The sequence below is a fragment of the Pelophylax lessonae genome (genome assembly GCF_965119305.1).
Source record: "Pelophylax lessonae genome assembly, chromosome: 4".
Taxonomy (NCBI): domain Eukaryota; kingdom Metazoa; phylum Chordata; class Amphibia; order Anura; family Ranidae; genus Pelophylax; species Pelophylax lessonae.
The window spans coordinates 307,376,094-307,388,244 of NC_138771.1; positions in this window are offsets into that span (position 1 = coordinate 307,376,094).

Genomic DNA, 12,151 nt, shown 5'->3' on the forward strand with positions numbered 1-12,151 from the left:
AGGAATGCTAGGCTCTGTAGTGCCCCTAGTTGTAGTACAGTAGGCCCTGGTAAGGAGGAATGCTGGGCTCTGTAGTGCCCCTAGTTGTAGTACAGTAGGCCCTGGTAAGGAGGAATGCTGGGCTCTGTAGTCCCCCCAGTTGTAGTACAGTAGGCCCTGGTAAGGAGGAATGCTGGGCTCTGTAGTCCCCCTAGTTGTAGTACAGTAGGCCCTGGTAAGGAGGAATGCTGGGCTCTGTACAGAGCCCAGCATTCCTCCTTACCAGAGCCGGTTATACTACAACTAGGGGGACTACAGAGCCCAGCATTCCTCCTTACCAGAGCCTGCTATACTACAACTAGGGGCACTACAGAGCCCAGCATTCCTCCTTACCAGAGCCGGTTATACTACAACTAGGGGGAATACAGAGCCCAGCATTCCTCCTTACCAGAGCCTGCTATACTACAACTAGGGGCACTACAGAGCCCAGCATTCCTCCTTACCAGGGCCTGTTATACTACAACTAGGGGGACTACAGAGCCCAGCATTCCTCCTTACCAGGGCCTACGGTACTACAACTAGCATCAGGTAACTCTTCTAACCCGATGCCCATGCCTGCCATGATCGGTCTCAGCAGTGCGCAGCATGCCCCAGCCCGCCCGGGTTCCAGCTTCTCATAAGAGACGTCACGTGAGTAAAGCAACTCTTCATTCATTCTGCATTGAGTGTCCTCCCTTAACAGCGATTCCAGACTTTAAAATTGGAATGGATCATTAAAGGAGAAGTGGGGGACCCTGCCTAGTGCCTCTTTGCTCTAAAGGGAATATATGGAGGACCCTATGTGGCCTGCTCTAAAGGGGGATCTATGAGGGGACCTGCTCTACTAAAAGGGGGATCTCTGGGGACGCTGGCCTGCTCATAGATCTCCCCTTTAGAGCAGGGTCCCCATAGATCCCCCTTTAGAGCAGGGTCCCCATAAATCCCCCTTTAGAAAAGGGTCCCCATAGTAATCGTGATGCATCGCGGAATCGAATCGCGACCCTAATAATCGTAATCGCATCGAATCGTGAGGTAAGTGAAGATGCGCAGCCCTAATATCTATGTATGCTAACTGCCCGTTTTTTTTCTTTATTACCTTTTAGATGCAATTAGGGTATATATCCTGGAGGTATACCTTTCTGGATAAAGAGCATTTAAATGTTTATATTTACAGTATCTTACACAGCACTGTGCTTTACAATAGCAGGTTGGACCCTACTTCAATGGAAAAGAAAAAAAAAAAACACACACACACACGACAGTCCATGCTTGTCAGCATTTCGTGACCGGCTTCTCCTTCAGGCACATATCTCTCTGTTGCAGTAAGCACCAGACTCCACAGCCTAAATAAAAAAAAAACAAACAAACTGTAAAATGCAGGCAGTAATATGGACTAACATTGCAGTTTACAGCAGAGAGCAATTATTTATCTATTCTTTTTTAATAACCCCTTGGGTTTTAACCACTTCAATACAGGGCACTTTCACCCCCTTCCTACCCAGGCCAATTTTCAGCTTTTAGCGCTGTTGCATTTTGAATGACAATTGCGCGGTCATGCAACACTGTACCTAAACCAAATTTATGTCATTTTTTTCCCACAAATAGCTTTCTTTTGGTGGTATTTGATCACTGCAAGGTTTTTTCTTTTTTGCTAAACAAATAAAAAAAAGACCGAAAAGTAAAAAAAAAAAAAAAAAAAAAGTTTTTTTGTTTAGGTTATACAATTTTGTATATAGATGAGTTTTTTCCTGCACTGATGGGTGGCACTAATGGGTACTGATAATGTGGCACTGATAGGTAGCACTGATGTGCAGCATTGGTGGGCACTGATAGGCGGCACTGGCGGGCTCCCTGAGCCCTGATTGCCATCCCTGGTGGCCATGGAGGGCATCCCTGATGGTTCTAGTGGCACCCCCCCAAGGGTCTGCACTGGTAATCAATGCTCTGGTTATCAGTGCAGACACCCCCCCCCCCCCCTGTCAGGCACGAACTGAGGAAAGCCAATCAACTGCACTTCCTATTTACTATGTGACCAGCTGTGATTGGACACAGCTGGACACATGGCTGGGTTGCCCACCCATGACCACAGGGATGGCAATCAGGGCTCAGGGAGCCCGCCAGTGCCGCCCACCAGTGTCCATTGTCATCTATCAGTGCCCACCAATGCTGCACATCAGTGCCACATTATCTGTACCCATTAGTGCCACCCCATCAGTGCAGGAAAAAAAAAAATCTATATACAAAATTGTATAACAAAAAAACTTTTTTAACGTGGCATGGATGTGGCACTGACGTGGGATGGATGTGGCACTGATGAGGCATGGATTAGCCCTGACGTGGCACAGATGAGCACTGATGTGGCATGGATGAGGCACAGATGAGCACCCCGACATGGCATGGATGTGGCTCTTTACCGAGATTGGAAATGCAGGGTGTCAGAGTGACACGCCACATCACCGATAGCCGCAGAGGGCTTTATCCTGCCACCGTCATACGACGTCCGGTCAGGATAATGCAACCACCTTCCCGCTGTCATTTGCCTATAGGGAGGGCAGGCGGTAAGTGGTTAAATAGATGCAGGCCCCAGGATTGTCAGCCTCAGACTACTAAAGTCCAACTTCATGTGTTTGGTGAACTGTAAATAGTAGGTTTGGATGAAGCGGGTCCAAACTATTTCCTTCACGAATACATGAAGCAGCTGTCAGTGCTGTGAAAAAGTATTTTCCCCCTTCCTGATTTATTTTTTTTGCATATTTTTCACTTAATTATGATGATTCAGACCATCAAACAAATATTACACATACCCAACCCAAATAAATACAAAATGCAGTTTTTAAATGATGATTTCATTTATGAAGAGAAAAAAAAAGCTGTCCAAACCTGCCTGGTCTTATATGAAAAAGTAATTGCCCCCTAAACCCCCTGCTGCATAACCCAAGAGTGCTTAAGCATGAGGTCACTAACTGATGGCTGGACATTTTCCTTCAGGATTTTTTGGTTCCATCAATTATTACGAGTCTTTCAGGTCTTGAAGCTGGAAAGCAGCCCCAGACCATAACACTAACACCACCATGTTTGATTGTTGGTATGATGTTCTTTTTAGGAAATGCTGTTAGTTCTACGCCAGAGGCAATGGGATGCACACCTTCCAAAAAGTTAAACCTTTGTCTCACCAGTCCACAGAATATTTGCCCAAAAGTCTAGGGGATTATCAAGATTTTTTTTGGTAAATGTGACACAAGCCTTTGTGTTCTTTTTGATCAGCAGTGGCTTTTGCCTTAGAACTCTCAAACAGATGCCATTTTTGCCCAGTCTTTCTTATTGTTGAATCATGAACACGACCTTAACTGAGGCAAGTGAGGGCTGCAGTTCTTTTATGACATTCTGGATTAATCGTCGTGCTCTTGATAGGCCAGCCACTCCTGGGAAGGTTCACTGTCCCAAGTTGTCTCCATTTGTGGATAATGGTTCTCACTGTGGTTTGCTGGAGTTTCAAAGCCTTAGCAATGGCTTTGTAACCCTTTCCAGACTGATTTCTCATCTGTCCTTGAATTTCTGTAGATCACGGCATGTGGTGTTGCTTTTTGAGATCTTTTAGCGTGCTTCACTTTGTCAGACAGCTTCTATTTAAGTGATTTATTGATTCAACAGGTCTGGCAAGTCATATTCCACTCTTTCCAAAAAATGTTTATTCATGATGTAGCGGGGGTGGGGGGTGCAATTACTTTTTTCACATAGGGCCAGGCAGGTTTGGACAGCCTTTTTCCCTAATAAATGAAATCATCATTTAAAAACTGCATTTTGTATTTACTCTGGTTATTTTGGTGTAATATTACAATCGGTTTCATGATCTATTCTAAATCATTTAACCGGTTACTAAACCCAGGATCCTGCATTCACTATATCTGGTCAGCTACAATACACAGAGCATGCAATTATTTTAGTAAATATAAACTGATAAATACCTTTTCTCATCAGCAGAATATAGCATACATAGTTACATACATAGTTACATACATAGTAGGCGAGGTTGAATAAAGACAATAGTCCATCCAGTTTAACCTGTGTAGCAGTCTTGTGACTTCTATCAGTGTCTGGTTAAAGCTTGTAGGAGGATTTTTAATTCTACTCCGACTGTCCTGAGGCTGCATGACCCCTGACCCTCTGTCTGGTCAGTGCCAATTGGCCCTGTGCTGATCACATGCACTCTCCAAAGAAGAAAAAAAAACCCTGTAGCAATACACACTAAACTGAGCATGTGCAACTTGTCCCCTAGCCTCTGTACTATCCAGAGATGGATTGGGGACAGTGGAAGGGGAGGAACAGATGACAGCCTTTTAACACAATGCAAAATATTAACCCCTTAGGTTCCATAGTTGGTATAACAAGCATGCTTTGCTGCTTATACAGACTGGTTTTACTGTTGTGGGTTTAGTAACACTTTAAATGTGGCAAATATGCAAAAAGAAATCAGGAAGGGGCAAATACTATTTCACAGCACTGTATGTTGCCTGTATGTAGCCTCAACTACATACAGAATTAAGTGCTGTGTTTCAGGAGTGGAATGAGGATGTCCTGTCCTGCTCCTGGAAAAACACAGAGTGTGCTGAGAACTGCACAGCCAGCAATTTACAGGATGCTTTGTATTTTCTGAATGCAAAGCTTCCTCTGATTGGCAGAGGCGAGAAGATGACTTCACAATCTCTGTCCCAGCCAGAGGAAGCTTTGTATTCATTTATAAAATAAAAGCTCCCTGCAAAGAGCTGAGCACAACATGATTTTGTATTAGGGTGGTAAGTTCCCCTCCAGCTGCTAGAACACAACACTGAATACTGTGTGCACCCGAGGCTATATTTTATACAGCACTGAAAGCCACTGCATGCGTTAGTTCTCCTGGACCAATTTAGTCCAAACAAAATATTTGGAATTCACTAAAACCTAGAGTTAGGCTTTAACGAAACACCAAAGTGAGAAAGTAGGCAGCAAATGAAGACTAAAAGTCTAAACTCCAGTGTCGAACGCTTGTTTTAGGTTAGTTACAAAAAACCCATGACTTTGAAAACCCAAGCTATCTACAGCAGTTCTCATATTTCTAACCCCAGATATTCCCTTGATTACATAGTGTCAAATTTTTACAAGAATCATCGTACAGACAAAACATTGGTTGTAGGACTTTATTAAAATATTATAGAGAAATGATTAGGAGACAAAACTATCCTCTAACAAATCATTTTCTAAGTACTATAAGTGAAAAATTAAAGTATTTGCAGTCAGACGAATTAAAATAAAAAAAAAAAAAAAGGAAAAAAAAAAAAAAACAAACAATGAAAATACAGAACACTTGTTTACAGACAGCTTTTCAATGTTTCACAGTTTTAGCTATCCAGCTGAAAAAGGCATATTGTTCATCGTCTACAAAAATATATTTCTGACACTCCGAGTAATTTATAAAAAGCTGGTCAGCTGTGCATAACCTGTAACAAACCAACACAAGATTGACCACAAAACACTGCACCTTTAGGACACAGGGTCACATCTCAGCTCAGTCCATGCGGGGTTAATACAAGATCACCCATTGCAGATGTAGGGCCACTATACAGGGAAAAAATACGTTCTAATATCCTCTACATGCAGATTGGGACATCACCTATACAGGAAAATGAAACTAGTCAAGGCTCCAGGAAGGAGTCATCTTTTTGAGGGCCTTTTTTCACCCTCATTATCAATCCCATATCAGATGTGAAGTTCTGGGGAAAATAATGAAAAATAACAGAATCCCACATAAATAGGGAGAGACAAACCAATTAATTACCATAATGCACGGAATTAAAGCTATTAGCCAAATATTAAATGCATGGCCTGTATTCACAGATTATCACGAGGGCCCTCTGCTTATCTACACAAGCTTTTTTTTGTGGTAACCAGAACTTATGAACCCCTAGTCATCCACAAAAACCTTGAATGGGAGAAAAAGAAACCTGCTATGTGCATGTCATACTGAGACGCGCAAAGTCTTGCATTGAGCTGATTTATGAAGCTGGTTTTAAAACAGTATAAAAAAAGGCTCCTTTTAAAGGAGAGCGGATAAAATACATGTTATATCACAGGATTTACGAGGAGATTATTTTCTGTGTGCTGGGCGGCTGTCGGAAAAAACAAACAAAAAGGAAAAAAAAAAAAAAAAACCTTAAGACTTTGGTGAGTTGCTTCCCAGACATCCCAGTTAGAAATGATTACATCCGCACTACCAAACTGCACCAACCTTCTTCTCTAACTTGTATATATTGTGCTCTGCATTGTTAGAAGGGCCAACCTCTTCACTAATGACTGGGGTGGGGAATTCACAGATTTCCATCTGCATACTAGTTTACTTTGCTTATAAGAGCTAATTGTTCATTTAGATTCAACACACCTGAACTGACATCAGAAAATCTAAACATGATGACATCAGACAAACAAAATTTATATATAACTTGCTGAAATGTTTCAACCAAAAAGGAATAAAAACAAAAAGAAAAAAAAAAAACAGGAAACTGCCAGGCTAAAATATGCAATCACCATTCCTTCCTCCCACTTTTGCTAACACAGCTGGGCGAATAGAAAGCAAACCACTGAGATACAATGGTGTCTATGAAGAACAAGTGGATTTTATGGTTGCACTTTACAATCGCACTACAAGCTTACATTATTTCAGGTGACATTTGGAACAACAACGTCTAGTCCCAGTGAAGTCTTAAGGCCTGTACACACGATCAGAAAATTGTACGAAAAATACTACTTTTAAAACGATCGTACGATAATCTGATCGTTAGTACACAGCTTTTGAGAGCCGATGACAATTCATGCGAAAATTCCGGTTGGGACAAGCACAAAAAAATTCTCGTATGATACCGGATTGAACGATTTTGATTTACTTTGTACAGTTGTCGTCCGAAAATACAATACAAATACAATGCATTACATCACTTCTGAATTTTCGTAACCTCTTCATTTTCGATAGGCGACTAGCATGCAAAAAAAAAAAAAAAAAAACATTTACCTGCTAGTCTCATGTGTACCAGGCATTAGAGTTGTGAAAACTATATGATAGGATCTCAAGTAAATATAATGGGATTCCCTTTTAAAGCCCAAATGAACTTTTAATTTAAAATCCGCTAAAATACATTATGGATTCATCAAAAAAATTGGTGTACAAAGTCGGTGTTTATTTTCTTTAGAAAGCAACTACAGCCCAAGGAGAAAAGCCAGTTGTCGGCTAGCATACAGGCGGTCCCCGGGTTACAAACATCCAACTTACAAACGGAGGGAGACAACAGGAAGTGAGGAGAAATCTACCCCTAGGAAGGGAAATTCACTACTGTAAGAGTTCTCATGGGAAAAATGTGTCTCCCCTGAAGCTTTAATCACCAATCCTTGTTTCCACAACCCAACATTTTCAAAATCCAGTTGTCATAGGGACAGAAAGGGAGGTGAAATCTTCTAAACAGGGGTACAGACAGCAAAACAAATCTTCCAGGGGTGTTCACCCTTCCCTATGCTATCCAAAAAACGTAAAAATTATTATTTTGGCTGGAGCTAAACTTAAAAAATGTACCTGCTCCGACTTACAAACAAGATAGACTTAAGAACAAACCTACAGTCCATATCTTGTTTGTAACCTGGGGACTGCCTATACACCCATGCTCTCTATGTGGAAGCAGTGATCCTTTGCCAAGGTCCCACATGCCCCCTGTTGACTCATAAGTCTAGCCCTGCAATTAAGAAAAGCCCATACTTCCTTCTGATTGGGAGTTCTAGCTTTATTGCAGCAGAGGGAGTGTCAGACCATTTCACAGACTCCAATGCTTCAACACAGACAGCAAAGGGTGGATTTACTAAAACTGGAGTGTGCAAAATCTGGTGCAGCTCTACATAGAAACCAATTAGCTTCCATTTTCTTTTGTCAAAGCTTAATTGAACAAGCTATATGGTTGCCATGCACAGCTGCACCAGAATTTGCACTCCCCAGTTTTAGCAAATCAACCCCCAAGTGTCCTTTGCGGCATGCCGACAAGGGGCAGGCTTTTGAAAAACAAACTTTAAGAATGCACATTTTTGTTTCGATGCACCTAGATTGTATCTGAAATTGAATGTTCAATTGGGCTTTACCAAAATATACATTTATATCTCAGGTTTGGGTTATCTACCAGTAACAAAATTCAATTTATGGCAAACTATTGTCCCTATGAGGTTGATTTACTTGGTGGGGGCAAAATCTGGTGCAGTTGTGCATGGTAGCCAATCAACTTCCAACTTTAGTTTGTTCAAAAAATCTGGAAGCCGATTGGCTACCATGCACACCCGCACCAGATTGTGCACTCTGCAGTTACAGTAAATCCACCCCTATGTGTCCAACATACATACATATTGCCAATACAATCTGAGTGGATAACTTAGGGAAAGTTTAGAGCGTGTGTGAAAAATGAAAACAATGTATGATGAATAGGAAAATATTTATATACTGCACTGTCAATGAATGCATTACAGAGTTAATATTTTTTCTACCTTTCTAGAAAATAGTATTAAAAGAGAATATCAGATGGCCTAGAAGGCATCATGTATGTCGATTACTTTTGATTATAGCAAACTAAATTTTTATTTTTTTACCTTCATGCATATTACCATCAGAGTATCATGTCAGGTACAGTTCAAAAAAAGAGTAGTAAGCTGCTAAGGCTGGACAATACCCACTACGCTGATCATAACATACTAAAAGGCAAGCTATTTAAATATATCCACAACATACTGGAGGCACACAAGCAATTTTGGTTTTTCAATTATCTAGAAAATATAGGCTGGTGTACTAAGTACATAGTAACACAATTGACGTAGTTTATTCAACACACAAATGCGTCTTCCATACAGGTTAATAATTTACAAAAAGAAAAAAAAAAAAAAAAAACGTTTTAGGAGTACTTGAATAGGAAAAGCACTATATAATGTGGTTGTTTTTCTAGTATATCATGTAAAAGAGATGCCTACTGTCCTTGTTAACTAAAAAGAAACAATATATCTACCAAGAATCAGAATGACCTCAAACAGGCTCATTTTAAAATGCCATTGCCCCATAAACACATAAATGTAATTATAAGAAGCTATTAAGAACTAGAAAAAATAATCTTTGTCAATGTACATGCAGCTGAGCAGAATAGGATGTAAAGCCATTAAGAAAAAAAAAAAAAAAAAAAAGGAAAAAAGGGGTGGGTTTTATAACTTTATGCTATTTTTTTCTATTAATAAATATAACGAAACATACCGCAGTAAAACAGATTTAACCACTTGCATCCTACTACATAATAAATAAATTGGTCAGTATCTCAGTGTCTGTAAAAGCATGGGGAATTTTACATATACTGTATGTGCAGGATTCACAAAGCTTTTTATACAGAAAAAGTTTACAAATAAAAAAAAGGTCCGTATTCTGCAGCCTATCCCCATATAGACTCACCGCATTAGTGCTGGCTCATTGTACTTGGGCATAAAGTCATAGAAACAAATTAGAAAATTAGGTTTGCCAAAAAAATGTCCAGATAATGTTACAATGTAATATTACATTTTGCATTGTAAGGCTACATTCACATAGCCGTTAAAAAAAAAAAAAAGATATGCAAGCGTTTATTAAAGCGGAGTTCCACCCAAAAGTGGAACTTCCGCTTTAGGGAGTCCTGACCCCCCCGACATGCCACATTTGGCATGTCATTTTTTTTTGGGGGGGGGGGGGGAGCGGGTACCTAGTTTTGACAGGTACCCGCTCCCACTTCCGCTCGGAGCGCCGCGGCGCCCTGAGGGGAAGTTCTCCTCTCCCCCTCCCTCCCTGCAATCTTCTGGGACATGTCAGAGGTCCCAGAAGATTGCCGGCCAATCACGGCGCGCAGCGCGACTCGCGCATGCGCAGTGGGTACCCGGCTGTGAAGCCGCAAACTGTAACAGCCGGGTGCCCACAGCAGTGATGCCGGCGCCGAGGGAGAGGATCGAGGCTTCGGGCGTCCGCATCGCTGGACCATTGGACAGGTGAGTAAATGGCTGGAACTCCGCTTTAATTACAGATCGAAAAATCTATGTCTAAGAACATGCGCTTTACACACCTATGCGTATAATAAATGTATACGCATGCGTTTGTATGTGTGTAAATTAGGTCTAAACAAGGGGGAAAATAAATCATCATACACATCATCATTACGCATACACTTCTTTCTGTGTTTAAACGCATCTATACGCAAATATTTTACTGATCACTACGCAGGAACTTTTCGCTACAAAACACAAGTGTGATAACATCACACCCATGTGAATAAAGCCTAAATAATTCGTAATGGTGGCATGAAGGTTAGAAAGAGTACTTCATATATTACATTTCAGTATGGCGAAAAAATGTGACAGATCGTAAGGCTCCTTTCAGACAGGACAGACTCCGCCAGGCGGATCCGCCTGCTCAGCGTGTGATCCGTCTGCTGATCCCTGCTGTGCAGGCAGGTGACAGGTCTGTGTCCGCTCTGCATAGACACAGCCTACTCTTCTCTTTGGGGTGGTTGGATATAAATGGACTGCCTGTCAGTTTCTATTCGATTGTCATCTGATTTGATGGACAGATGGGGAATGGATCCCCCATCTGTCTGTTTTAAGTGGACTGGATCGAATGCCAGCAGATGTCAGCTGACACACGTCCACTGATGTCCGCCGCTCCATAGAGAGCTATGGATGGTCCGATCGGGTCTGCCTGAAAAAATGTCAGGCGGACCCAATCCATGTCAGTGTGAAAGGGACCTAAATGGACAAACATTGCTTAATTGTTTACAGCGAATTAAGAAACATAATACATCATACAGATACTGCTGCCTTTGGCCCTAGTGGTTCAAGTGAGCCAAAGGAAGGGGGATTCTATAGTACCTAGCATAACTCCAAGAATGCCTCCCCTTACCCTGGCTGGAGAAAAGAGGGCAGGGTGTAGTGGCTTTGAAACAATATAACAATAGCTACGTTTTTAATTTACCTGTGAAAAGAAAAATCTTTTTTAGGCATGTACAAATTAAATGTATTCTTTGGTGGTTTTCACAGCTTTACCTTACAGATTACCCAGATGCGGATTGATAAAATATGACTTTATATCTGCAAGTACAAAAGCTCCATAACACACAAAGTGGATAGAAGTCTGCTGGAGAAACAAGCAGAGCACCAAGAAATCTACAGAATGAACACAATCTGCTGCCAAGTCATGGCCAAATTTAATAAAAAAAAAAAAAAGACCCTTGCCTTCTGCGTTCTCTGAACCACCATGACAAGCACACTATATGCAAACTTCATGGCAGATAAAAAGGTGCTGAAAACCAACCATGTATCCAGGTAACTAAGAATTCCGGTCAGTTTAGAGAACATTCAAACCTTAACAGGTGCTTGTACATTTAAATAAAAAATAATTATGTTTCATTAATTACCCACATTCCATAGGGAATAGTATAAACCATTTAAATACACATTTACTGCTAACTACTTTCACAAAAAAGAACTGATAAAATCAAATAATGCATGCTTGCCTTCATGCTTTTGAACTGCACATTGCTAGATGGGTTCAGACTAGCATTCGTGGCCAATAAACCAATGGCTGGGAACAATTTAGGTCACAACCTGTACGCCCTAACACACACTTCGAACAGATAAATGTTATAGTTAATAAAAAAAATCACTACAATAATAAATATATCTTTAGGCAATCCAACCATTAATGCCTGTGAACCAAAAAATAGAACATTTCTATTTAATGGTCTTCCCTTCAGAAATGTTCACACACATACAACCTATTCACATGCCCAGGGCATTAAAGCGTAGAACACACAGGCCGAATGTCAGACAGCAGCAGCCGGTTTAATAGAAATCAGTCGACATTTGGCCCATGTGTACTGCAGTCGGTCTGACAGAAGCTGGACATTTAGCTGGCTTCTGTTAAAGGGCATGACCAAAAAAAGCCTGCCGATCAGCGTTCTCAGCCAATGTCTGAGAGTGCTGATCAGAAAGTTCTGGCAGGGAAGCCAACCCCTGTCTGAATACAATAAAACAGCAGGGGAGATCTCTGTACTAACGTCAGATAGCTCCTCCTCAG